Source organism: Copadichromis virginalis, linkage group LG1 (assembly GCF_057382275.1).
Source record: "Copadichromis virginalis isolate Kocher_CV1m ecotype Utaka linkage group LG1, C_Virginalis_male_GT1.1, whole genome shotgun sequence".
Taxonomy (NCBI): domain Eukaryota; kingdom Metazoa; phylum Chordata; class Actinopteri; order Cichliformes; family Cichlidae; genus Copadichromis; species Copadichromis virginalis.
In genome coordinates, this window is record NC_140618.1 from 20,120,137 (window position 1) to 20,147,868 (window position 27,732).

Sequence of the window (27,732 nt, forward strand, 5' to 3'; positions counted from 1 at the left end):
GGGGTTTTTTCCCTTTTGATTAATCACCAACAGAAGTAACAATATGTCATTAAATTCTAAACAAATTGAGGACCAATTACATACCCAGTCAGGCTGAAGTGACTATTGTGTGAATTAATTCAGGTCAAAAAGGTTATTGTCTCAAGACTAAGTTTGGGCAATTTGTTGTTTCAGAATCCTTTGTTCTCAAACTGAAAGTGTGTCAAATGTAGACAGATTGTGAAATATTTATTCCTTGACTGCAGATCATATTAGAGTGTTATTGTTTGTTTCGTTTTGTATTCCACCCCTAATTTGCCAGTGGTACAGTTTTTTGGCAAGTCTAACAAACACACATCAACTTTAACAAAGGTAGAGCCTATCCTGTAGCTTTAATTAGAAGGAAATTGTAAACAGACGCATGCCGTTCTTTTACGGATTATCTATACTTTATGACTGAATGTTTGAAGTTATGAGGGATTCTGAATCAGCAGTGCTCGAGTGGTGCTCTTATAGGACATTGTTGTCTTCAATTATTTTCAGTTATATTCCCGTCTGTAAGAGGCAGAAGATCATTTATTATTTAAAGATGCAATCGTTGCTGTTTATCTGGGATTTTTAAAACCGGGTTATCTTTTCACATAGTTTTTTTTGATTAAATGGAACAAAGTGTAATAAAATGCAGTTTCAAATAGATGCTTGTCTCTCTAGTGCAAGAGCTCATCTGCCATTATTGTGATTTAATATGAACGGTGCCAAGCAGCTGCCGAGAGACGGGATCTAACGAGCATCAGGGATGCTTTAGTATGTACATAAAGGGTCTCACACAGACAAGCTGCCAAAGACATGCATGCAAATACACATATAGGTGCTGACTAACAATGTCATATATCTTCATCCATATGTAGTAGATAAACACGGCAAACTGAAAGACTTGCAGCTAACTTTTGCAGGTGGATTAGTTCATTTTCTTTGGAAATAATAATGATTTGAACAAAGATTTTAAATTAAGCACACTGAGATCAAACAGCAGATTTTTTTTCCTGCATGCTGTTTGTTTACCAGACAGCAAGAAGGAACAGGCTACAACACTACCCTACTGTAGTTGTACAATGCATTTTCCTACTTAATTCATTACTCTATAAAATTGGCATTCGCAGAGCTTCATCCCCAAACAGCAATGCAAAAATAAAACTTTTTCCCCATATTTTTTGCATACCATCACTAGTATCCAGTAGCTTCCCTCTTGTTACTTTTAGTACTTAACTTCACACTAAAGCCCCTGAGACCCCACTATCGGGAGATTAGGCTAGCGTCAGTTGAAGTAGACAATCTGCAATCAATACCTGTGATATAAGCAGTCTGCCTGGGTCAGGCGACCTTGCTGTACGGGACCCACAGCAAGTCTTGTAACGTCCTCATAGATTCTGGGTGACTGACCCCTGACGACCTGGGCAGATAAGGTCAGTCTGACCAGAGTGACCTAGAGCAAAGAGGCCAGTGTCCAGTCAGTCTGGCTGTCCTATAATGAAGTGGTCAGTATTGCTTTTCTGTCACTCAGCAATTACAGGAAGAGATATGGCGCCATAGATAGGTGCTGAATGCACATGGAGGCAGTAGCCACAGAATTACATTCACGAGGACCGGTAAAGTGACATGTAAACTACTCTAATATGGGCTGGTAATGACCGGGAGCAAGATGGATCAAAAGGAGTCTGACAATATCAGTACAGCTGCATTGCTTCCATGTACGCAGGCTCATGAAGCACATCTGTACAGCTTGTGGTTATTACCTGCTTTTAAATATCTAATGACTTTTTGTTAAGAAGTATAAAAACTATAAGTGTTCCTTATTGGAACCAGTATTACTTACAATGTCATATATATAACAACCACTGCAAATAAATTGTAAATTAATAGCTTAACTTTGGCAAATACTAAATTTACTGTCGACAAACAATAACATTATAATTAAAATAGTTTACTAGAATGACCCAAAGCTATAGTTAACTGTGGATTTTCTGAAAATAGTAACTTTTACTAAATGTCTAAATGTATTTTATCAGTAATCAGCCCTTGATTAAAGATGTTCCAGATTTATTAATGACACAGGTGTAGCTTGCCGAGTGAAGAGAAACCACAATGAAAGACAGACAAACATGTGTCACAGTGTTTCAGCCCTGGCCTTTTGTGCTCTTCGACACAGGTCAGGGGCTAGGAAATCCCCAGCCATCCAGCAGCTGCCATCACAGACTCATAGCATTCTTCTGTGTGCTAACTATTTAGTTGTCAGTGATTTGGTTAAGTGGAATTGACTTTTATCTGCGGTGTGCTATGGGGCTGCCACTGGCAATTCAGAATCCCCCTTCCTCAGCTCCCATCTTATCCTGGTGTCACATCCAGCACATTGCTATTGGCAGCTGAGCCAAGCCTAATCAATAGCCCAGGTCAGGGATGGCCCGCGGCTCTGCTGTGGGTGGGCTATTGATCCGACACATACACTCCCACAGGTCGCCCTGACAAACCGGGAAGTCGTGGCGTTGGACGAAGTGAGAGAGCGGGGAAGAGGGAGATGACAAATTAACAGCGCTGCTTTCTGACTGCTGTAACCGCTGACAAAATCCTGTCATGAAAATAATTTATTTATTCCCTAGCAAGGAGTGCACTGTGTACTCTCGATTTAAGGTGGCTCGAAAGGATTATTATTCGATTTGATATTTCAAATGGAAGTGATTGGATGCCGTGAAAGGCTGACCGCACATTAAAATCAAGACCAGGAGCAAAAAAAAACCCCCGATAAAACATTTCAAATGCAAGCCCATCATAACCGCACAAGATGTCTGCCCCCGTCTCCCTTTCTTTCTCTTCTCTTTGCACCTTCATTTCTTTCTCTTTGCTTTGTGTATCCTCTGTTGACACTCTATCAGACCTGTGGCCAATGAGCAAGAGTCTAGTTATTTTTGTTGCAGTTTTAAATGTTGCTCCCCAAGCTCCTTATCAGCGCCACACTAAGAACTCTTGGGAACAATTAAACATGGGCTTTAACTCAAGTCTAACCACAGAGGTAAAAATAATCGCACAATGTTTCCAAATGGAAGCGGCTTCAAAAGAGCTATTCAGTTATCACAAGCTGTCTGCCTCTCCCGCCTGTATTCCCAAACTAAATCTCTGTTGCTGTGGAACTATTGGAACATATGACAAGCATATTTACTCAGCTTCACAAACCAGGCCCATGTGGAATTCAAAGGCGTTTTTTTTTAACATGTTCCTTTTTTTTTCATTGCTGGAATTGACAGTTGAATAAATATGTACTGTCTATGAGACTTTGTTGTCGTATACTGGAGATCCTCTGCAGAACAGGCAATTATATATGCTATTACAGGAATATGTCTTGTTCCGGTTACAGGGAAATTAAGTTTCTCAGGAAATCTTTTTCATTTTTCATTTTAAAAGTCTTCAGTGGTATGAGGACAGAAATTACTCACAGCAGTTCATTTGCTATTAAATGTAATCTTGAAGTCGTAAGAGGCTGTCCTGCAGTAGTAGCATCCAAATAATTATAGATTAATTTTGTTGACTCTAAAAAGAGCTGATTAATTTTGAAGTCTTGATGGAAGTCATATTGTTCTGGTCTTTCTCTCTTGAAAGACATTTATTGTGTGCTCATATTTCCGGGATGAGGTAAAGATATTGTCGCTGCTCTTAGAAGACTGCACTGGAACTCTTTCATGGTTGTTGTGATTTTTAATTGCGTTCAAAACATGCTTCTGATGTTGTCTTTTTTCTTCTTCTTCTTCTTTGTTTCAGGTGATGGCGTCATTGTGAATTGCTCTTCTTGTGACCCGGGAGTCCCTAAATCCCAAAAACGTATAGCTTTGGAAAACCCTGGAAATACCTGGAATTCTAGGAGTAAATCACCAAAACTTCTTCAGGTGCCCAGGCACCAGATCTATAGCTTTACATTCTCCTTTATTATTTTTGTGAATACAAAGAAAGAAAGCCTGAACATTAGCAATAGCGTCTGGCCATCCACCATTGCTTCGACAAACCTGCTGTGACCAAGAGGGTGTGACCTTTCTGCCTGCTGACTTCAAACAGACACTTGAAACGAAAACACAGTCAGAGAGGCTTCTGTGTGTTGGAAACTCAGACCAAAAACCCCATCAGGTAAGGCTGTGAAGTCCCCCTTGCTCCTGCTGTCCAAACCCAAAGCCCTTTAACTTCTCCAGGGCTTTGAAGCTAACTTGTCCCCTCTGTATCCCTCACATGGTTAGCTCTCCCTCAGATTTGGGGTAAAGGAAAGTCTGGCTGATAAATGCCCCGCTTTCATGCTCTGCTCACCTGTTTATTCCTCTCAGATTAGAGGATCGGAATAGATTGTGGTTGTTTGGTTGATAGATGCTTATCCTAGGTTCTTCACCAGCCCCTTGCTGACTGGGCCAGTGATCAGCCAGAGCTTAGCGTTGGTGGCGTGGTTATGTGTCACACAGGCATGCTGTACAGGTACATAAACTTGCAGACCATCATATGAAAATGTACAGGCCTGTGGACAGGAAATATACTTTATTTTTACACTATGACACACCTACAGTATACCCTCTCTTGCTTTCGATTACAGTTATCAGTATTCCTGTCAGTAATGGGATGTGCAAATATTCCAAGATGTGTGTGTTTTGAAGTTTAAAGGGACAAAAGTGATTTTCAGGCTGATAAAATGTCACCGCTGAGTGTGTGTGTGTGTGTGTGTGTGTGTGTGTGTGTGTGTGTGTGTGTGTGTGTGTGTGTGTGTGTGTGTGTGTGTGTGTGTGTTTATTGGTGCTTGTATATTGTCTTTTACTGCATGAGACTAGGTTTGTGCAAAAACGATATACAACATGGTTTTGAATCAGAAACATGCAACGGGGCACATTTGTGACGCATGTATGCATTTTTTGGGCTAACGAAATAAGCATTTCTTTTTTTTGATTGACTTTAAAAGAAGCTTTCCTCCAAGTTTCATAAGGGTTTCCCTGTTGTTTTTTTTAGAACACTGACAACGTAGCTTCACACATTGATTAAGACCTGATCCCAGGTTATCTGGACTATATTAAGTTATTCTGCTTGATAAGATAATAAGCAAACTTCTGGCTGAGCAGCATAGCATGAGTCAAATAGCGTCATATGTAAAATAAAGATTGAGGTTAAGGTTTTGCACATATGTAGCAAACAATTTCCTTTTCGTCATGCAAAAGGCAAATATGTTCATCTTGGTTTGTCAACCAAAAATTAATGTATTACTTTGCACTCTGAAAACAAGCGAAATTGAGAATATAATTTGTTTATGTAATCAAGTGACTGTACTGGAGCAAACATAAAAGCAACAGGACACGCTGAGTGGCATGAGTTATGTCTTAAAGGAGTTAAAAAGATTTGTTCGAAAAGTTCAAAGTCATTTAGTAAAATTTGGGTCACTGAAATTGAATACTTAACAGCAAGTTGTTGTTTAAAAAAATAAAAAGAAATACACGGAAATGTTTTTCTTCTCCTGCATCTTTAAATGATATTTTTAGTGCTGGCAAAAATAATACACTTGAAAGCTCATGAAACAATATTTATCATCTCGGACCTAATTAAGGACGTGATCTGAAATGTATTTTCTATAAAGTCTGATTTAGGACCCACAGGGTCAGCTGCCTCACAAATAGGGCAACAATAATACAGCAGGAGTCAGGAGTGGAAAGGGCTCCAGTCTGGGGGAAAGCAACTCCCCTCCCTGGTCTGTGTGCTGATGGAGCTGTGCTATTGCCCAGGGCTCCACAGCTCCAGGGCTCCGACACTAGACCTTATTTTTCAAGTGGGCAGCACAATGTTCTGCTACTGTTGGGGTTACTCCCTTTGTGCCAGCCCTCCCCTTTTAGAGAAAAAGACATGCATGATTTCATACATGAAAGATATATGTAATTGGACAGCGGGGCCTATGCAATACATTTACAATTCTAAACAGCATATGTGAAAACCACCTTCCACTTTCTCTCCCCGTTTCTTCCTGAGGAAATGTATTTTAACATATCAAAAATATAAGATCAGAAAACAGAGGCGACACGGGTTACCATTCTTGTTACGTGCTTTGTATTGCATGTGAGTGCGCTTTGTCGGCGTGTGGCTCTGGGAATTGTCTCATAGCATTAAGAGAAACAAAGCGTATTGGGGCATCTTTTGCAATAGATGCCTATTGTGACATCCTCAGTAGTAAATCCGAAGCTGCCATTACTTGTTCGCTCTTTTTGGCTTGGGTTAGGGGTTAATATCAGCCTCGCAGTAACAAGGGAACTTGTGTCAGGATGTGATGGTTTAGTTGACAATTTAAAAAAAAATAATGCAATCAGTCGATAAAAATATAGACATAAAATATACACAGAGTAATCATTTTAATCTGTAACTGTAAAAGTAAAATGCAGTACATATGTAGAAAAAGTGGGGGGTTATACATTGCTTTAGATGCTGGTTATGTTTTTTTTAGTGAATGTATTCAAATGAACTCTTAAAATACAAAAGAAAGGGAGATGTAACTCTGTGACATTTTAAACATTTCATTGTGGAAAGCAATCCATGCTTACTTTGGCATCTAAAAATAATTTTTAAACAGTTCACAGCCCCAATGTACAGAAATCAGTTGACTGGACTGAGTGACCACTCAAAGATGCAAAGATTTACTTCTGTTGTTTAAAACTGGTCATTGAAATGTAAAAGGATTTATTATAAGCTTGAACTTTCCTTTAATTGTAACGTTCAAGCTTAATATGAGCCAGAGATTAACTTGGTGATTCCAAGATTAATTTACAAACAGTCATGAAGTGAATTAATATGTGTCTGTGATTCAACGCACTCATTTTATCCTCTAAGCTATGAAACAGAATATCACATCACTGTCGCTCATTTGACCACAGGGAAGGTATGACCTTTTGGAATTCAAAGACAGTTTTTCATGTTGATATCTTTTTGCCCTTATAAGCAGCAAAACAACTGTATAAGTGGATCCGATTCAGCCGATAACACCACAAAGTTGTAGTGATGCACAGCGTTGCAAATGATTTAGTAACTACTTATCTGACAGAATTAGAAGTGTTACTACATTGTTCCTGCTTGCTGCTAACACATCTGTCACTCTCTTGTCACTGTTTGTGTTACTGCCTGTGTGTTTTTTAACACAGTAAAAAGTAAAAGAGCCCTTTCCTGCCACCCCTCCAAACCTCCAGTGTCACATATGCAGTAGACACACAACAAAAATAAAAGTGCTTGAATTAGGTAAAGGGCATTTCTGTCACAGCAACGAGGTCAGTTGATTGCTGCACACGCGCTAAAATACATAATACAGAAGTGATCTTAGCACGATGGCAGGGCATGTGAGATGCGTGCTCCTAGTAGCAGGGATACAGGTGTCATTACTGAGCATCATCCCTGTGCCATATGCAAGGCTTCTGACTGTCTGCGTGACAGCTCCGAGTCCAAGTTGAAAAGTTCAACTTGTGAAGTTGATTTTCCTCTGAGGAATTGCTTTTATAAGCCATCTTTATGGTCATTCATTGCATTATTATACATATATATTTGCATATATATTGTAGTAACACGACACCGGTGACAATAACGCTCATGCAGACCTCCTGGTTTAAGGTCTTAGCCCTGTGCTCCTGTAATTTTTCTGTCACTGCAAAAAGTAAACACCTTTGCTATTAAATCCCTTAACAAGCTAACACCTAAAAAAAAAAGAACAGCACCATTAATCACCGGTTTTTATTGGCTTCAGGAACACTCACCTCCGCTGAGGTATTTAGAGAACATGACCACAACCCTTCCAACTCACCACACACAGCATATAGGTGGGGCTGCCTGCCACCAAGACGAGGTTTAGGAGAGCTGATAGGGGTTAAGCATCCATAATTCTGCCTCAGTTGCTTTGACCAGCTTAAATTGCTTTCACACAACCAGAGGGCTTCTTCACAGTACTGGAGGTTTGATAGCGTGGGGTTTTGGATGAGCCTGTTGGCTTTGTTTCTTAACTAGATGCAGCACAGATGCTGTCTCTGCATCAGTAGGGCGTTGTGTGGAGAGGTATGATATGGGTAGTTGATTTCCATGCAAAATTCCCTACGATCCCAACCTTGTCTGTCTTCACTTCTCTCACTTGTCTGAGTCGCAGCCTGCTGACTGGGTGTAGTAAATAGGTCCTGAATAGCCGCTGAATATATAAAGACAAATCAAAAGCTGTCTTTGTGTTCACTTTAGATTGAGCTACACCTGTGCATTATATCTGCTATGGATCATTTTTCTTGAATTGCCATCATTCACTGTCATTGATTTGAATTGATTAATTCTCACTCCAATAATCACCAATTGTGTGGTTAATTTGGCATATTTAAAGCCTTATAATATAACCTGGTGGATGCTCTGTTATTTCAAACTCTGTCCTCTAAGTCCTCCCTTGGTGCTTTTTTTAAATTTATGCATTCAACTGTTCCTGCCAGATGATTATTACTGTTTTTATTCTTGTGAATCAACGGTAGGCAAACTTGAAACTGTGTCTGTCCCGTGTGACACAGGCCATTGTCTGCAGAAATATGGTGCAGCGTCCCAGAGGCTGCGGGTGACGCAGGATTTGGATTTGACCTCTGGCGACAGTCCTGGATCTGTGTGTTTGCCCTCCATGTCGCTTCCACCTGTCATATTTTATCTCGTTGTGTTGTTAGGGGGTATTTCTTTACATCAAGGAAAATTAACTCTAACTTTCTCGCGTTCGATTGAAAATTCAGCGAGCACCAAGTGGCATTTAAATAAGTTTTGCGCTGTGAGGATCTGCGAGTCTTCTCTTTGGGTCGGTTTACCATCAGCTAAAGTAGCTGTTGCCTGGAGTGGTCATATGGCTCTGATTTGGGATCCCTCTGTTTCAGTGAGCCTCTCTAAAGCGCGTAAAACCCCACGAGTCCCGCCTGTCTCACACCCAGTATCTGTGACAGCAGCTCTAAGGATTTCTCCACTATTCACTGTATCCCCCGATCTGAAATATGCATTATCAGAAGGCCTAGTCTGCGCTTATTTCCTTCCTCCGTTAACAGTGCGTTGCTTTAAAATGATCTCGACATTAAATACGAAATTTATCACATTTGTCCTTAAAACTATGTAGATTGTAATATTTACACAAGCCTTTGCCTTATGTTTTGTTTTTAGCTCAACGCGTGTTCTTCCTCGACGCTTTTATTTATTTTTTTCCAAATATATATTTCTGATTTGGAATTTCTATCTGGCAACACTTGCAAGATGTTTAGATCTGCGCAGAACCTGACATCTTCTTTAGAAAAATACGAAAAGAGAAAAACATATATGTATATCTATGTGTGTGTGTGTGTGTGTGTGTGTGGAGTTAATCGCTAATATAAATCATTAGTTTAAAAGAAAGTGGCTGAAAATGATTTTGTGTACTTGAAAGAGGTGAGGTGTGATGAGGCTGGACTGCTGTAGAATATCACTGCTCACACGCACTTTTGTGCTGTTGTTTTTACAGTGGTTTGTGAAACATTTGTACACTTGCAATTCGCCACTACGGCGATTACAACAAGAATAACAACAACAACTGTTATTATTATTAGTATTAGTATTATTTTAATTTTCTGCCTATAAAATATGATGCGACAGAGTGATGCCCCCACTACCACCACACACATACACACACGCAGATACACACGCTCATGTAAACCATGCACAGAGGGGAAGGAGGCAGAGAAACAGGGAGAGTGAGACAAGGAGTCACGCTCGCTGATTTTTGGGGGAACGTACGTGTGTGTGTGTGTGTGTGTGTGTGTGTGTGTGTGTGTGTGTGTGTGTGTGTGTGTGTGTGTGTGTGTGTGTTTCTTGATGCGATTCAGTCGCAGTGGTCAGGGGGAAATAATCTGTACAATCAAACAAAGACAGCAAAACATCGGAGATTTTTTAATGTTTTACGACATTTTTCGAATATTGACAGAATAATTATGGGTTAACACGACCGTCTTTCCAAAATCCAAACGTCAAAACTGTTTCTGAATAATGCATTTGATCATTAATAAGGCAGTACTGGCAGGGCGAGTAAATGGATGAGAGAGAGGAATTGATATGCCTTCTTTTTTCTCATGTAAATGAGGCAGACTGACCAGACGGTCGCTCGTCATTTATTCTATCCCAAACTCTAAAATCACAACACCAGCAGCAGGAAGCAGGTTCTCTTTTTTTTTTACACTTCATGTAGCATTCAGAAATATGACGTAAGCTTTACCCCCGTGTTGCTGGTTTGTATGTATCTATCGTTAACATGTAGGTTAAAAAAATAAAAACAATTTTACATTGTCAACAGACATATTTCAGATGTAGCATGCAATCTCAAAAGAGTTTAAAAAAGAAAAGAAACGTGCAGGGCATATTTGTCCAAGGGAATTTTTTAATATCAATATTTTATTTCAGAAGCACTGGATTAACAACCTAAAATAAAAGAGCAATATTAAAAAAAAATTAATAAAAAATAAAATCACATGAAATAAACAAGCAAATACAACAGCAGGTAGAATATCCCCTTATAAGACATTACAGAAAAAATACACAAGCAAACAAATAGATCCATGAAAATACTGTAATAAATCTAGAAAGCATGTGAAATATGAATAAAATGATCCAACACACTATGTGATATGTGATGGGCAAGAGTGTAAGTGAAAGAGCACCAAAGACGAGTCCAAACGTTGCATTTGATTTTGATAAACAAAAGATCCACCACAGTGATCAGCTGCATCCAGTCAGGAACATTCTGGGGGTGCCAAAAATGGAGGGGAAAAAAGGGGGAGGGTGGAGGGCTAGAAAGCTAGAGGCCACAGGCGTGTGTAGGTTTACTTTTTTTAAATTGCTGGTTTAGAGAATAAAGCCGAGGAAATAAAATAGTTATAAGTAAAGGTTTGCAAAAAGATGTTTTTCCCCTGTCCACAAGGCACGTGGCACACATCCTTCAAGGATGATGGTGGGAAATCATGTGTAGAGTGCAAAGCATGTTACATTTATAGTCCCCAATCCAAAACGATTGTAAAAAGTTAATTTAGAAGTGGAATAGCTGCACTTTTGATTATTTATTTGTCTCTTTTCTGAAGTTGTGTATCAGCAGATTTCTGCAGGACGCCCCGCTAATTAGGCCAAAATTTCGGTTTGATCCGAGCTGGGCATGTTGTTCTTTTTCGCTCTCGGTCAGTCAGAGGCTATTTCAAAACTAGGATAATTTTCGGAGTGAATCTCGTGTCCTTAATGGTCGGTTAAAAAAAAACAATAAACAAAAACACGTTTGACTGAAATGTCTGTGATTTCCAACGTTGAAATCCCTCGCCTATTTTGTCCACGCGATAACCTGAACGTGTTTGCGTGCCTCGTTTACATTCGAGTCCGTTTTTAAGATGCAACCACAGACTCAAAGGCAAAGGTGCGCTTTTGCAAAGACCTGGGTCCGCAGGCGCTTGGCTTCCATGAAAGAGCTGATGCGCTACTTGATCCCAGTGGTCAGGCTGAACATAAGAGGGCGCTCCCATTGCACCTGGCTGTGCTGCCCTATCCACCCTAGACACACGGAGCCGGACACCAGCCTCTCTCGTGGGTTCTGCAGCGGTAAACAGCGCAGGCTCAACTGTTACATTCGATTGATTATTGAGTGAGGGAAAAGGGGAAAAAGAACAACAAACATGATTTTAAGAAAATTGTATTTTCTCAAAATTTCAAATTATTCCGCATCAGTAAGTTGTACCTTTTTATGAAAAATAATAATATATTGAAAAGTTTTTAAATGTCTGTATTTACAGTTAAGATGGGTAACCTGGGCTCCAGTCTTTCTAGCCTATTATCAGCCCAGCTGGGGTCACTGAGCGGAGGATCGAACCCGCGGGCCGTGCGTGTGGCGTCTTTTAAATGTGTCATTAACATCTTCACTAAAAAGAAAAATCAATTTAATTTTCGTCGTTAAAAAAAATATTTGTGTTGTTTCCCTTTGTGTCTCAGCCTGAGCTTCGAGTCCACACGCAATTTTTATTTATATTTCCACAGCATAAGCTCGCTCAGTCGGTTTCCTTAAGAATTTCCTGATGCCCTTTTCATATCTGTTTACCATAGCCTGAACACATGACTGACACTCCTCTTGTTAATATTGCAGCCTATGAACATCTTAAATCCCTAAATCCTTCGGAATATAATGGTCGTTATCTCTTTATAAAGTTATATGACTTTTCTCGATAGCAGCTTTCATCTTTAAATACTTTCACCCCTGCTCATTTCCTCTGTTTCCCTTTGTGCTTTGTCTGGGATTCCGAGTGCATGGCGTACACGCGCGGGCACGCGTAACACGGGAGCACGGTAGCCGATCTGTTAAATAAAGTAAATGTAATTTAATTTGAACACATTAAAGTAAATATTTCTAAAAGCTGACAAGTGCTACACGTGGGTCTCTGACAACCATCACAGAGTGCCGGTTCAAGCACGTTAGTGACGATTATTGGGGGGAGGGGGGCTCTGCCCTCTGAATGCACAGTTTTGTTCCTTGCAGTCCTTCATATGGTCAAGCACTTTCATGTGCTCCGCATCTACGGAGAATTTTGCATTTTTAAGCTCCTCTGCCTTTCTTTGTCATATCCACGGGCTGTCATAGCCACAGGTTGTGTTGAATTTGCAATGCCACTCATCGATGTATGCCTATTGAGGCTGGCACGTGGACAGTTATCCTTCCCACTGAGAGGCGCAATTGAATGGTGGTAACACAAAAGCTTCAGACCCTGTCAGTTCCCCCTTTTTCTCTTTTCAGTGATGCATAGGCCCTAAAAGCATCAAGGCCTCTGCCTGACTGCTCTGCCTTTGATTTAGCCTACACTATACTCAATATGGTCGCTGATGGAGTAATATCAATCAGGCCTTTGCATAAATTTGTAAACTGAAGTTTGCATTGTTAGGCTTTAGGCGACTGACTGGCTCAAATCTGCCTCCTACAAGCCTCAAATTACACCACACTCTTTTATTATCTCGCAGCCCCTTTAACTCCTCTCGCACGCTGTTTTCAACCTATTCATTTTTACAATCTCTTCTTCCCGAGAGAGCAGACACGTCGCAAATCCTCGAGATTCCTGCAGACTGCCTCTCACACTGCAAAAATGCGAGCTGTTCGAAGGGGCGATGCAGTTGTCTTGTTTTTCTAAGAGGGGCATGCTATACAGGCGATGCCGCATTGCTTAAAAATAGGTATCAGTGCCTACCGTGGCTTGTGGAAGGCAAGTGCTGAGGAAATGCCGTGTTACAGCACACCATATATTTTACCAGCAGAGAGAGAGGGAGGGAGAGAAGGGGGAGAGACAGACAGAGAGGGAGGGAGGGAGAGAAAGAGAGCGATGGAAGGGGGGAGTTGGGTCTTGGCCATATAGGATACAATGTAAGAAGTTTGATTTTCATAGGCTCTTCAAAGGAATATATGCTATTGGATCTGTAGAAACGCCGGGTCCCATGGGGTTTCATAACCTTTCTAACCTTTAAGTCAAAGGCCCCTGGAAAATATAAAATATGGTCTAGCATTCATCTACCATCTTCGCCACTGCACCATCACAAAAGGCTAAACACATCGGCTGTGTGAGATCCTCGGAAAAAATAAATAAAAATGAAACACATTAGATTTGTCTGTGCCATGCATTTCTATCCGAGACACGCGAAAACAAGCAAACAAACAAAATACATGTTCGGTAGATTTATTAACCCGGTTAAAAGTCGTTTCTTACCAAAGCTTTGTATACTGGGTACTTTGAATCTGTATGATTGGGCAATGTTTCGGCCGGGCTATGTTTGCCTTTTAACTGTTAACTCTGCGTCTGAATTCACCATATAGACCCAGGCTAACAAATCCGTATTGTTTCAATAAACATGGCACGTTGTGTTATCAGGGAAAGCTACTGCTTGTATTCAGTGGACCAGGGACTCTATATGGAAGTGTTTGCACAGAAAGTGTGCACACTAAGAGTGAGGGATTGTCCATTTCCTCGGAGAATCAACAATAAAATTATCATACCAAAGAGCACTGAGAGACTCAAAGGCTGATTTTTTGCAATGCGGTCTTTTCATTCGGAGGAAACGATGGGACATCAGTTACAGAGGAGACGTGCTTTACGGAAATATTATTAAGACAAACAAACGCAGAACCTCAACAAATTCATGTTCGGATCGATCATGAAGGCTTTCAGAATTTCCTGAACACGAAACACCTCAGGAGGAGATGAGACACTGACCACCTGGGCTTCCTGTCATAATATCAGTGTAATTATCACAGCATAGCAAATTCCATGCATACAGACCGGAGTGGACCAAACAAAAAAACGCCTGACACAACTCTGTCACCTTGTCACACATTTATAGTGTTATTATTATTATTTAAGAGAAGGTGCACTTATTGAACACGATGCTGCCAACAAACAAAATCAGTTTAGTAATAGATGTCTTGATAGCCTGTTTCCCCATCACTCCTCTGTGTTTCAGCAAGCCTTTCACTGATGTGCTGGGTAAGAAACAATATATGTATATTTTTTAAATAGCTACTTCAGGCTTATGCACATTATAAATAGCCTTAAAAATTAAATTAGATATAACACACATGTATATGGTTGTGGTTTCAACAAGTTCTTTATTTGGTTGGAGTTTTTTAAGAAGCTGAATTTTCTTTGCATACTGTACGAATAAAAGCAGCTCTCACGAGTTTGCCAGATTTACAGGAAAAAAAGAAAAAATATTTAAACCTTTTATGGGGTTCTCCTAATATCTTAAATAACAAATTATTTTATATTCCAACACTGCTATAAGATATTGTGCTGAATTTTATTTGGTCTGCAATTTGGAACTGGCTGTAACTGTAAGGACGACACGTCCTTTTCATACCTTCTCCGTCAAACTTGCATTTTGCTCTGTCTTATTCTATAAAACCAAATTTGACAATTTCACATTTCCGTCAGGTGTCATGGCTTTGTTTGCTTTATTTCACTTAAATATACGCACACACATTTTTATGCGAGTTGAGAAACACCTCATTGCTCTAAAGTTGCAGTAGACTTTCATATACGTCTCACCATTGAGCCAGTCACCGTTGTTTTAATTTGATTTGATTTTTATTTGGGAAATAAACGCAAGAATTCAAAAGGATTCCCTTCCATGTTTTTGCAAGGGTCGATCTACACGAAGTTGATCAAAGTTTGACATTTTTGAAGGCGCGCAACACCGCTGTTTAATGCCAACTTCAGTCTCTGGGCAAGTGGCTTTCCTCTTAATGCTTCAAAATGTATAAATGTACACGTACATATAACCTGTTAGTTCTAATATCCAGGGAACTAAGCATGCTCTTTTTTCCCTTTGTTTTTTGCGGGTTACAATAGTAAGCTATACCCTGGCATCCTGCATGCTGCTGTTACAGTACACTTTTGCATAGATGTGGAAATCGCTTTGAAAAAAATAATCATCCCCCCCGCAAATGTTTATTGTAGTTCTTTGCAAACACGACAGGTCGCTGAATGGTTACAGGTACACTGTGCCGATGACTAGCAGGCGAACTTTTCTGGTTATTTCAGCTGCCGAGAGTCTGATTTGGTTTTCAATAACTTCTTTAAACGTACAATCTAAACTCACTTAAAAAAAAAAAAGAAGAAGAAGAAGAAACATAACCCTCCGTGCAGCTTTGACGAGACCAAATTGGCTCGCATGGACCCAAAAGAGACTGAATAAAATAAAGCCGGGATGCTTATGCGCTTTAAGTGACCGAAACATGTGCATATCTTTCATTTTAAAAAGCAAAAACCGCGACAAGAAAACGTTTTCAAAAAGTGGAGGAAAAAAAAGAGCGGAAGAAAAGCTGCGTCCGTGGCACCGGGCTTTGCCTGCTACGGCTGCCTGCTCCACTATTAACTTTCGCTGCCTTTCCTCTAATCAAACTCTTACTTTCCGCTGTTCTTAATTCCATATTTTCAATTCCTGATCATTACTTTCCTCTTTTTTTCTACTTGTATCTATCCATCCATCCCTCCCTCCCTCCTCTTTCTCCCTCCCTCCCTCCCTCTCTCTCCCGAGCTCTCTCCTTTGCTGAATCTTATTGATCCAGAAGGCGGCTAATTAGCCCTTCCCTTCGTGCCTGTGTAATGAAGCACATGCGCACTGAATTAATCACAGCCATTTTTTGCAGGAAACTAATTAGCAGGAATAAAGATCCAAAGAGTTTTTTCTTTTCAATCATCAGATCTCACTTTCACCTCTTCCTCGCTCCCTCTAACACAAGACTCATCGCCTGCTTTGCATCCAAATTATTTTTATATTGCCTTTAACAACTAATAGTACCTACTTCGTTTTTTACACTCCGCAACAACAATGATCTTTCTTTTGCCACCCTAAGCGCAAACTGACCAAAAGGGGACTGCCTTGATGGGATCTTTAGCTAAATCATCTCAATACTGGATTAAAAAGCGAGGATCACAAACCGGCAGCGAGAAATTGTAAGTTTCAACTTTGCGTTTGTCTCTTTTCCTCTGTTTCAGCGATCCTATTCTTTTCGCTGTCTGACTTATCTGAATCTCTCCTCTCCTATCTGTTCGTAGTTTTTTCGTGTAGCGGACCTGGCTATTCTCACGTTGTGAGAAAAGGCTGGCGATCACAAGTTCATTTCATGCAAGTAGTTGGTTTATTCTCGATTTTTATTCGTATCGTTACCTGTGTTTACATCAGCGTCCGTCCTCTCCTCCTCATGAATGGAAGATAAGAAATAGGCAAGACAGCGATCCACTCCAAGCAGTTGATCGTGGAGAGAGGGGGGGGGATAAAAAAAAGCACGGTTTTAAAACAAATGTGTGCTTTTCGGTGGGATCGGGGAAAGGTGTAGAGGGTTTGTGGTTGTCGAGAAACGTGTTTTGAGGCACAAACGCAATGAGAGAGGGCTGTGCTGAGCGGCGGACGAAGGGCAGCGGCAGCTCCACATGAGCGCTGCCCAGAAAAGGAGCTCCAAGTCCAGCTAGTGGGGTCCGTGTGTGTCCGGCAGATGGGAACATCTCTCTCTTTCTAAATTTTGACAGATTTCACACTTGCCACATCCACGGGGTTTCACCAACGTCGTGTGCTTATAAAATCCTCTTCTGGATAAAGACATTTTTGTTCTTCTCCGACACGTCTCTGTCTGAAATGGGCAATCCCTCCGCCCTGCCTTAGTTCCTCTAGCTACACTTTCCCCCCTTTACCCCACTTTGTCCATCTTTTCTTTTTTATTTTTCATAGCGGTTTGCCTCTTTCAAGCGTTGTTTTTAAGTCGATACTCGCTCATTCACTGACGGAGTCACATGCAAATCGATCGACGTGTGTGTTTGTGTGTGTGTGTGTGTGCGTGCATGAGCGGGTTTGTGTTTGCGGGCGCGGTGTGTGCAATGTGAATGTGGTTTGTTGAGGGAAAAACGGAGCCCAGGGTCTCCTTCGTGACAGGAGCGGATCAGCAGGACCTTGTACACGGACAGCCTGAGAGTCTGAGCAGCGCTGCACAGAGCAGACATGCATTTTAGGGAAGACGGCGACAGCCTGCGTCTTCTGCCTCGAACTACTTGGCTACCGTATCTTGACTTTCAAGAAAAGACTTTTCCCCGAGAAACGTTGACCAGAAAGACAACAACACATTTCCTCATTTGACTGACCTTAAGCAGACACTATCATTCCAAAGTTACTGCCGGAAACTTTAAGCGTGGTCCAGGCTAAACCTGCAGGTCACTGAATGCATTTAGTGATCGCTTGTAGGAATAAAAAAAAAAAAGAGTGAGAGAGAGAGAAAAGAAAGTCAAACTGGATATCTTCAAAATAGAACAGACTGCATTGTTGAGTGGAAAACACACGCCTTTTGAAAGAGATGGTCTCAGCTGAAGAGGCCTTTTCCCCCCAATACAGTTGATTATAGCTTTGATAGGCCAACTAATCTCCCCCTCCCAAAAAACATGAATCTGATCGGAAAAAATAAAGAAATCGGAAATTCTGTTGCCTTGACTGTAATTGAAAGATGAAAATTTCTGTAAATATCCTCAAACATAACGACTACTTTTCAGGAGGACTTGGTCTATATACGGCTTTTTAAAAAAGCGGCGAGAATGATTAGGTAATCTGCGATATATTTCGCGACACAGAGTCGGGAATAGAAAGAGAGAAAAAGGTTTTTCCGAGCGAGCAGAGGCATTGATAGGATATGTGTACCGTTTGGGGAAGCAGAAAGGGGGGTGAGAGGCTGTGTGTGTCTGTCTGTGAGGGGGGGGGGGGTAGGTCAGACAGCAAGAAACGGGGGGAACAGGGGTCATGGAGTGAGAGCAGAGATAAAAAAGACAGAGAGGAAACCCCCTCGCAAACAGCCGAGGGATAATGGGGAGAGAGTGGGTCTGGCTGGGGGAACAGGGTGATGGTAGGCTAGTTGTTGGCATGTTTTGGGAGCCACACAAAGCCCGTATGGTTGTCAGCATCTGCAGGATTAAGACTTATTTTAGGATGGGAGAAACGAAAATAGACCGGTAACGGGTTTAATACAATTAAACGTTCATGTAGTCAAGAGGTTGCAAGAGAAAGCCCCCCCCCCCCCCCTTAAAAAAGGGGTGGGGGTGCTGCTGAGGGTAGGAGTGCAGAGGGGTCAGATAGCCATGGGCCATAGAGGAGCAATCAGAGGAAGAGGTCAGGTAAACAGATCCCTACCTTTCAGGCTGTAGAGGAGCAGACAGAAAGAGATTAGCACTGCCAGAGAGAGGAGAGACCAGCATTCTTATTTTTCTTTGCATTTTTATCGGTAATCTGATTCACATTTAAGTCATTTTTTTCTTCTTCTGTACTTTGTATTCCAGTGTCTTTCTGCGACTGCAACAGTAACTTTTATGTGCTTCGAATTTTAAAGGTGTTAATATAGGACAGGTAGGCTGCTGTGCCAAAACATGAGTGATCTCCCTTCCTCCCCTGCCTGACAGTTAACGCTCCACATCCTCCCTCTCTCTCCCTCTTACCTTACAAAACAAAGACAGCAGAAATGTTTACTGTCATCTCACCTGTCTGATTTTCCTGTCTTGCCTCATTGTCATATTTATGTTTAATTATAACAGTTCTAGGAAAAGGTATAGGAATGTCACTGGCTTTATTTTTGTGTAATCTATTTCACAAATTGTCAGGAGCTGTGTTTGGTGTCGCTAACTGTAGTATCTCAAGCTCATCTCTGACTGTGATAGTGGAAGTATTCCGCTCAGGTTTAAAGTGCTACCAGAGTGATGTATTTACCACAGACAGCTTGTGTAGAAATATTTGAGGCCATCGTATTTATTTTGATTTGATTTCTTGTGATCAGAGTTATTTCTCCCTCTCCATTAATATCTTTCTCAAGACTAGGTTATCATTTTTGTTTAGAAGAGTGTTTTTTGCCAAAAGCTCATTTTTAATATTTCCACAAATCCAAAACATTTCAACACAAATAGGTATGGCAAATCACCTAAGCAAAATATGAAGGTAGTATATTCCCTATGTTGACAATAAAAGAAAAAAAATATATAGCTTATGGATTTATTTCCCAAATTTAATTGTAATTATTTTTATCAGAATTTTATTAGTGTTATAATTTTATCTTTTTGACATCACACGGTGGGATTGTTATGTGAACGTGATGGACAAGTATCTAAATTCTTTTTCTTTCTTTGAAATCAACTGGATTTGATTTTCTTCTCCACCCCAATAGCACTGTGGTGCATTTCGTTGTGAAGCGTGATTCTGGTTGTGATTTATCGTGTACTCACACCTGGTTATTTCTGTGTTCTTTGTGTTGCGATTGTTATTCATAACATGAAGGCAATATTTGGTGTCGTAAAGCTCTGATATGATGTCAGTATTTGCTGTGGAGATGTGCAGTTGCCATTGATCTTGCACGGCAACAAATCGGTTGTCCACTGTTTGCACTTAGCCACCCCCTCATCTTCCATTACAATATTTGATGACAGGTATATTCAGAGAATTCAGGTGTCACTTGACCGAATGAGTGGGAACAGCAGGTCCAGTTTTGTAAACGAGATAAAGGGGAGTTGCAGTCATCACAGATGGACTTGTTCCGTGGTTTGGGGGGGTAGCACAGAGAAAGGGGAGACAGCGCCTCTGGCTGTCGTAACCCCTTCTCTTCCTCTCCATCTCCCCTCTCTCTCTCACTCTCTCTCTCTCTCCTCCCTCTTTCACTTACCATCCTGTTCTCTGTGTTTTTGCGTTTCGCTCTCCTTAACTCCCACCTTTCCGTGCTTGGGCACCGGTGCCGTGGGAGAGCTCGCTGCCATGTCCTCTGTCGGAGAGAGCCCTCTTTGGGTGAAACAGTAGGCTTGGGCCATGTAGGAGACATTCAGCACAGTTTCACTTGTGTCAGATAAAGTGTGTGTATGTACATATAGAAAACAAAAATCCATACTGATTTATGCAAAAAAAAAATTCTCCATATTATTATTATTATTATTGTTATTGGACGGTTATTAAACAGTCACCAGACAGTTATTTCCTCCTTTCTGTGTATTGTCTGCATGTAAGTCAGATAGTACAATATATGTGACTGGCAGTGATCACAGACGATGGCTTTTGAATTTGATGTGTGATTTTGATGCATGGTCATGCAACAAAGACCAGTTTTTCCAGCTGTCCTGCAGCCGAGGCCAGTATTTGCAGTATTTGTGTCATGCTATCATAAAGAAGCGGGCAGGGGGAGGAGGGTGTCTTAGTTAAACACAGATAGTGAGAAAGTGGGATGGGAGAATAGAAGGGATGTCATACTCTAGTGTCTGTGTGTGTGTGTGTGTGTGTGTGTGTGTGTGTGTGTGTGTGTGTGTGTGTGTGTGCGTAAGCATGCCTACAGTGTGTGCATGAATTCTCTACCTGATCCCTAATCCCAGTGGCCCCCAGTGTCCAAAAAGAGTTCCTCTTTATCCTCAGAAAGCCATTCCTTTTTTCCTTATAATTCTCTCCCTGTCATTTTTTCTTCCGAGCTTTTCTTCATCTTCAGTGTCATCCTTTTATCTTTAAGTGAAATTGGTTGGTTTTTTTTTTTTTTTTGTGGTTTACTCTTTCACAATATGTTATCGTGTTAACAATCTTGGTTAAATCATTGTGGTAGACAAGATTTATGACTGAGAAAGATGCGCACGTGTCTGTGTGTGTGTGTGTGTGTGTGTGTGTGTGTGCGCGCAGCAGCGTTCAGATTTGTGGGCATACTGCCGTTCTGAAAATCTAATATCTTTTGAGTGTTCCCCATCAAGGTCTTTATATGATACCCTTTTGTTTTTGTAGTCGATGCTTTTATTAATTTTAAACAGTTTCCAAAAATCTAAGCCAGCGTTCAAATCAGAGCAGACCTGTGTTGTGAGAACGCAACATCGCTCTCTTATCATACAGACATTAGAAAGATGGGGAGAAGGAGAAGAACACTCCCCCCCCCCCCCCCCCCCAATGTTTAGGAGCAAAGTGTGACGTCTAATTTGACTTTCTGTCTGCCATGGAACAGAGTACAATAATGTGTGACACAAATTTATACAAATTTTCATTCAATTCTAACAATAAATTAGTGCCGTGGAAGTCATGAAAAGGGGATTATAATGTGTTTGTGCATCTCCGTCCTTGACTAGAATCTCAGTATTGCTTCTGTAATAAATGTACAATATCAGTTTTGCAGCAAATAAGGCTGCTTGATAGATAGCGGTGTTGTAACAGTGATAAAGACTGTTTTATTTTTGGGTTGCTGTATCGACTGTGAGTGGAAAAGCTGTGTGATGCATGCCTGTCCCGGCAGTATACTGGCAGTATCGTAAAAGGTGAGTGTGTGTTGTGCATGTGTGTGTGGTAGCTATGACTGACTGTGCATCCTATCTGAGGCAGCAGCAGCTAGCTCTTGCATTTAGGGATGGGAGGAACATCGGTTTTGCGTCGGCATAAGGCTACATATGCCTACACGCGGGCAGGGTAGGGATGACAGGGAGGACTCAAAGGGCTGCAAAATTGAACTGAGCGGCACCCCAGCCCCCCATGAGCCCACCCTTCTCTTGGACCCTGGAGGCCAGCATTCCACCCTCCACGCTAGTGCTTATCATCACAAAGGGCAGAATGCATAAAACATGGAGGACGCTTAGACAGAGGCAGCCCAGGTTGCCTTTCTCTCTCTACACTGAGCCCTGGAACAATACATGGGCCCCTCTGGCCTGTGACTCTGACGACACACACGCCGTCTTTTTTGTCCTCCCCTATTTCTTTGTCATCCTCTTCCTCTTCCTCTGTGTTACTGTGCTCTGTGGAGTGATAACTGCCCTCGTATTGTTTATCTGTGTCTGTGAAATCTACTTTGTGTAACCGAAATGTAAGCGTGCGTGCGTGTGTGCGTGGGTGTGTGTGGGTTGCATGAGGGAGAGGGAGTGACAGGTTCAGAAAAGTGACAGTGCATCAGCTGCATAGCTCCTGCTTTCAGTGCGTGTGTGCGTGTCTATATATGTCTAATAAATATACATATATATTTTTTATTATTATAATATTATTATTATGTTATTCATATAATTGACCTATTGAATAGATGCCAGCATTTAGTAATAAAATAAATATTTTATATAAAAGAAGCCATCAGCACGCCGTTTTTTCTTGTTGCTAATTTATGCCAGGGTCATCTAATGACCTAAAATCATGGCTTATATTAATACCAATTAAAGTGTGTGTGTTTTAAAATAACAGATCAAATACTATGTGAAAGTGATTCTAATATTTGTTCCTCCATTCCTCCTCTGCTACTGTGCCCTGTGTTAACACTGCTACACGTGCATAAACAAGCTGTATTTGACTTTTTTTGTATTTACTTACTGACTGATTCACTGATACAGTGAGGTAAAACTGCAATTCGAGTGTTTTTTCTTAATGCAGTGATATTCTATTTTCTTTTTTCACTTCTTGGTTGTAGCTTTAGTTTTGATTTCAGATTTAGGTCATAATGATTTTAATTCCCTTTCTGTGCTTTTGCATAGCATCTACTCCGCTCTGAGACTGTGACAAACAGTAGTTATGTCTGCCTAAGGAGGTATTAGTCTGCATCTGTCTATGCGTTATGAGTGTCTGATAGCTGGGCGGTAGGAATGTACCACTGGGATGTGCTGGACCCCAGCAGGTCTATGGCACTTCCTCTCTGTGTACCTCACAGCTTATCCTCCTCAGGATTACAGAGAGAAGAAAAGAAAAGAGTGATGGCAGGAGCACCCTTTCCCTCTCACACCCGCTTTCCTATTTTTACTCACACGCACACACACATACACACTCTCATACAAATCCCAACAAAAAGTGTAATTCACTTGCAAATGTGTAGTATCCCGACCATGTTGCACGTTGAGGGGATGGAGAGAAAGAGAAGGCGAGGGAGGGGCGGAGATGGAAGGACTGTAGTGTATTTCAGCATTAGACAAGGCTGAGATGAAGCTACAGACTGCTGCTTCCTGTTCATAAAAGGCAGCCGGCTTCATCTGTTCGCCGATAGATTATTTAGGAGTTTGCGCACATCATCTGTTGTTTTGTCTGTGTAAATAACTAAATGTGGGCATGTGTGCATTACAAGATGTCGTACAGAGAGCATGCGAGTCAAAACTTGCCATTTGTCATTCCCCTGGTTTCTCCTGAGGTGGCCTGGTGTTGCTTGCTTGGTGCCCTAGGCGACTGATCTGCCAGCAGTGAAGGGGTTAAGAAGCAGGGATAGCCCTCTTTTGTCTCTGCGGCCCTCTTTGCCATTGTTGTGGTGGAATTGAGCTCAGTGCACCTCACTTGACCACAGCAAAGCAATAAAATGGCCTCTAAGTGCTGTAGCCTCCATAGTCTTCAGATGTCAGCTTTCTTTCAGCTTCTGCATATAGTTTCCTTTTTTCCTCGGTGTTCACTGTACCGTGTATGCATACCTTCTGTGTATTATATTTTTACTAATACATTTAACATAACATGCTGATGCATTTTATTACTCCTACATGACTATATATTTTTTTAACTGCATAGTGAGAAGAACTTTAGCTCTTTGTGTGTGTTTTTTGTTGGAAGGTGCACGTAAATCAGAAACGAAATTCTTTCATTTTTTTAGTTGGTGCTGTGATTGGTTGGATTATATAAAAGAAAATAGCTGTGATGGTCCTTTCCTGAAAACAATATCAATATATATGTTTTCTTTATTAGCTTTCAGTGAATATAAAGCAGCATGGAGCTTTATAGTATGATGGATTTTTATGGAATTGTGCTTTTTTTTTTTTAAATACATACAATCTGATCACCACCTAAGTCATTATCAAATGAAATGAATAAATTAAAGCACCAGCTGAATAAATGACAGCAGGCTTGGATCCTTCAGTTTTTAAGCTATACACTGTATTTTATTATTTTATATTTTCAGTTCTAAAACAAGTAATAATGAAACAAATGCAGGTCATGATATACATATTTCATTTGAGAATGTATTATTATAATGTGGTGTTACCGTGTTCGAATGCACAGATGATTGTTTATAGCAAAGTCCCACCTTGGCAGACGCTGTAATTAAAAAGAAGATATACTGCATGTGCGTCTGTCGCCGTCTCACCTCGTCAAATAAGCATCTACCTCTTGCAGTGAGCATGTCCATGGATTTATGAAAGATTTCTGATTGGCTCAATTATAATTGCCACTGTCCCGAGTTAAAACCATTTATGGCAGGTGTCACACACACAGGCAACATTATATGGGACACCAACCTGCAATTAAACTAGCAGTTCTTCAAAACCACGATATTACTGCAAGCCTCTACGTTATTCTGAATGGTGTCTCTGTCTTGTGTGCCTTTGCCTCTCCCGTCTCCTCTCTTTGCTTTCCTCCTCCGAAGACACGTGTGGGTTTCACTCTGGGTCTCACTGTACCAAAAACAAATGCTGTTTCTCATTTTCCCTGTGTTAAATGAACAAACATAAGGACTTCAGTGCCTCATAATAAATTGATTAGAGAGTGCAGACTCCCACACAGCAACACCGAAAACTGAAGATGTACAGTGTAACTCTGCGTGTGTGTGTGTGTGTGTGTGTGTGTGTGTGTGTGTGTGTGTGTGTGGCCAGCAGAGGAGAAGGCATACTCTCGTTTCCTCCCTAAGCAACTATAAATGTATATTTATCCAGTTTCATGGCATTTGTTGTCTCGTATATACCTTATACTTCCACATATGTTCTCAGCGCTGTTTTGCACCCAGTAGCTGAGGTCTCGTTATGACAGCGCCGTGGCGTTTATGTATTTGATGCGTAAATCTGGTAGACTGTTTGGCTTTCATTCTGATGTTTAGTGTCACAGACCTGAGATCTGGCCTAAGCTGGAGGGGGTGGGGTAAGTCCCATGGGGCTGAGACAAGGCTATAGGGCCGTAACAGACCGGTGACCTCGGCTTTGTGACGTCATTCGCCTCGTCTGGTCACCATGGAATTCATTTTCCCTACTGTTTAATGAATGAAGATGGGGGCCCCGGCTAGTTTATGGAGCTATTAGTTTTTCTGCTGAATATGGAGACCAATGTAAGAATAAGACAGCATAATGGCAATTTATAATAATGACTTTAGGTTAAAACATCCCTTTTATAACTTCTTCACGTCTGTTAGACTTTGGTTTCATTTTAATTAAAGTTTTCTTTTCCTCTTTTATTGAACTTGTGACTTTTCAGTTTTACTCAGGTGGCAACACGTTGCAAGCATTGTTGTACAAAAGAGTAAAAAAAAACACACCCTGACCACATATAGGAAGTCAGGCTGAGGTAAGAGCTAGACTCAAAACGGATACTGACTGTTACAACAGTTTTTCTCCTCTTTACATGCTTGTGCCAATTCTTTGACAATAAAGATTCTACTTTCTCCCTTTCAATGTAATGTTTTCTCCTTCCTCTGTGGAGCCTTAAAATGTCTTTTCCCCTATAACAACTCTATATCATGCAAATTTGACTGAGATTTTAAAAAGGCTTCATTTGTGTAATTTGGGCTGTATGTCTTATGTAAATCCAGCGCTGTCCCTGCAAATCAGACGAGGTATCTGTACGAGGACGAGGAAGGCTGTAAAAAAGGCTCCTCTTACTGCCTGCTTTTGTTAGAGCCAGGTGTTTCCTCATGTCGGATCATGCCCTGATGGGGAACAACAGGCCACATGGTAGGTGAGAACCAAGTGTTTAATGCTAGCGGATAGCTTTTCTTTCTGTGGTCTTCCTGTGCCACAAGCAATGCGCAGAAAAACTCTTGCAAACAAGCAGAGTAGACTGGTAAAACCGCTCTCTGTGCTGAGGATTAACACAGGAAGTAGCCCTTGTATGGCGTAGGAGCTGTGTGGATGAACTCTTTCCCTCCCAGCAGCACCAGGAGCAGGACAAGTGTGTAGATGACACAGCTTTTGTTTACACTGGAGAGAATATGGGTTTGGAGGAAAGAGAGAAGAGAGAGAGGCGGTGGTCAGGGCAGGGGGAGGGCAGACACCAGTCTCATCACTTCCTTCCTTTCTGTAGTTTTTCATATTTTTTTTTTTTTTGACATTTTTCACAAGTTGCCATTGTCAGAACAACAGCAGACAGAAGAGGAAGTGTATAACTGAAGCACATGTCCTGTTAAAACATTTTGCATGAAACATAATCATGGAACATAAATGCGTGAAAAGTTTTTTTTAATGTTTTCAGGCTCTGTCTTTGATCGGTCAGCTTGATCTCTCCTGCTACATCTACCTTTTTTTCTCTACTAGACCAGGAACATTAAACAAGGCTGTAAGTTTTGACCCTGATCAAGACCAAACACTTGTTTCCTATGGGTTTTGTTTTTTTTTAACAACTGCGCAATCATATGTGCAGATGTTCATGGCTGTTTAATTGTACATGGAATATATATGAGTTCTTTCCTGCCTTGTTATAACAAAACAGCAGACTGACACCTGCACTCTGTGTCTCGTTGAGCCCTGTGGTCAGGGTAAAATGTACTTTCACATGACAGATGGGTATGTGGGGCCTTCAACAGGAAGCCTGGCTTCAGTGTTTCACAATCTCGCCAGAAACAAGAACCGAGTACCCGCACTATGGTGAGTCGTCCGCCTTTTTTGTAATGGATGCCAGCTTGCCTGTAGTGGGTACAAGCACGGGGTGGAGGGAGGGGTACCCCAACATAAGTGGACCCCTGAGACCTCCTGGAGGGTAGAGGTGTGGCGAACGTCTGTTTTGGGCATGGCTTGTGTCAGCGTGTTTAGCGTTTGCCTGTGAGGGCATTTATATGCAAATGCTAAACAACCTATTGGGGTAGCTAATTACAGCAGGGCCTTTGTGTGTGCCTGGCAGTGAGAAGCAGGGAGTTTCTAGCACGCCAAGCCTGGACTTCCCCTGCTTGTTTACTCATTGTCTTTCCTTATTACCCCCTCATTGACACTCCCCTTTTGTGTGCCTGTGCCGTTTGCCTGCTTGCTGGCTCCTCCCCTTGTGGTGCTGGAGTTAATGTAGCAGATTAAAGAGGCAGCACTCTGGCCCTGTTTATTTCCTCTTTCATCTGGTGGCCCAGCTCTTCTTTACTCTGTAGCCATCCCTCCCATAGCTTTTGTTTAGCCACCACCCATTCAGAAAGGATTCAACCACATAAAACTCTCGCTCTCCTACAACTAATGCTCAGCTAATTACGTTGCGTGATAAAAATGCATTTAGGTCAGGTTTTAATGAAATGCA

The 27,732-nt window shown here is 41.3% G+C and overlaps 1 protein-coding gene across 2 annotated transcripts in view; it reads left to right on the forward strand.

Annotated features, from left to right (window-relative positions):
* The window catches only part of zfhx3b (zinc finger homeobox 3b), a 235,508-nt gene that overhangs the window by 79,260 nt on the left and 128,516 nt on the right, over positions 1-27,732 (forward strand). Inside the window, exon 4 of one of the 2 annotated variants that reach the window (XM_085453684.1) lies at positions 3,787-4,146. The gene's annotated coding sequence lies outside the window, so the exon portion shown is untranslated. Of the gene's footprint in view, positions 1-3,767; positions 4,147-27,732 lie in introns of those variants that run through there. The other variant, XM_085453692.1, reaches the window with a different exon arrangement.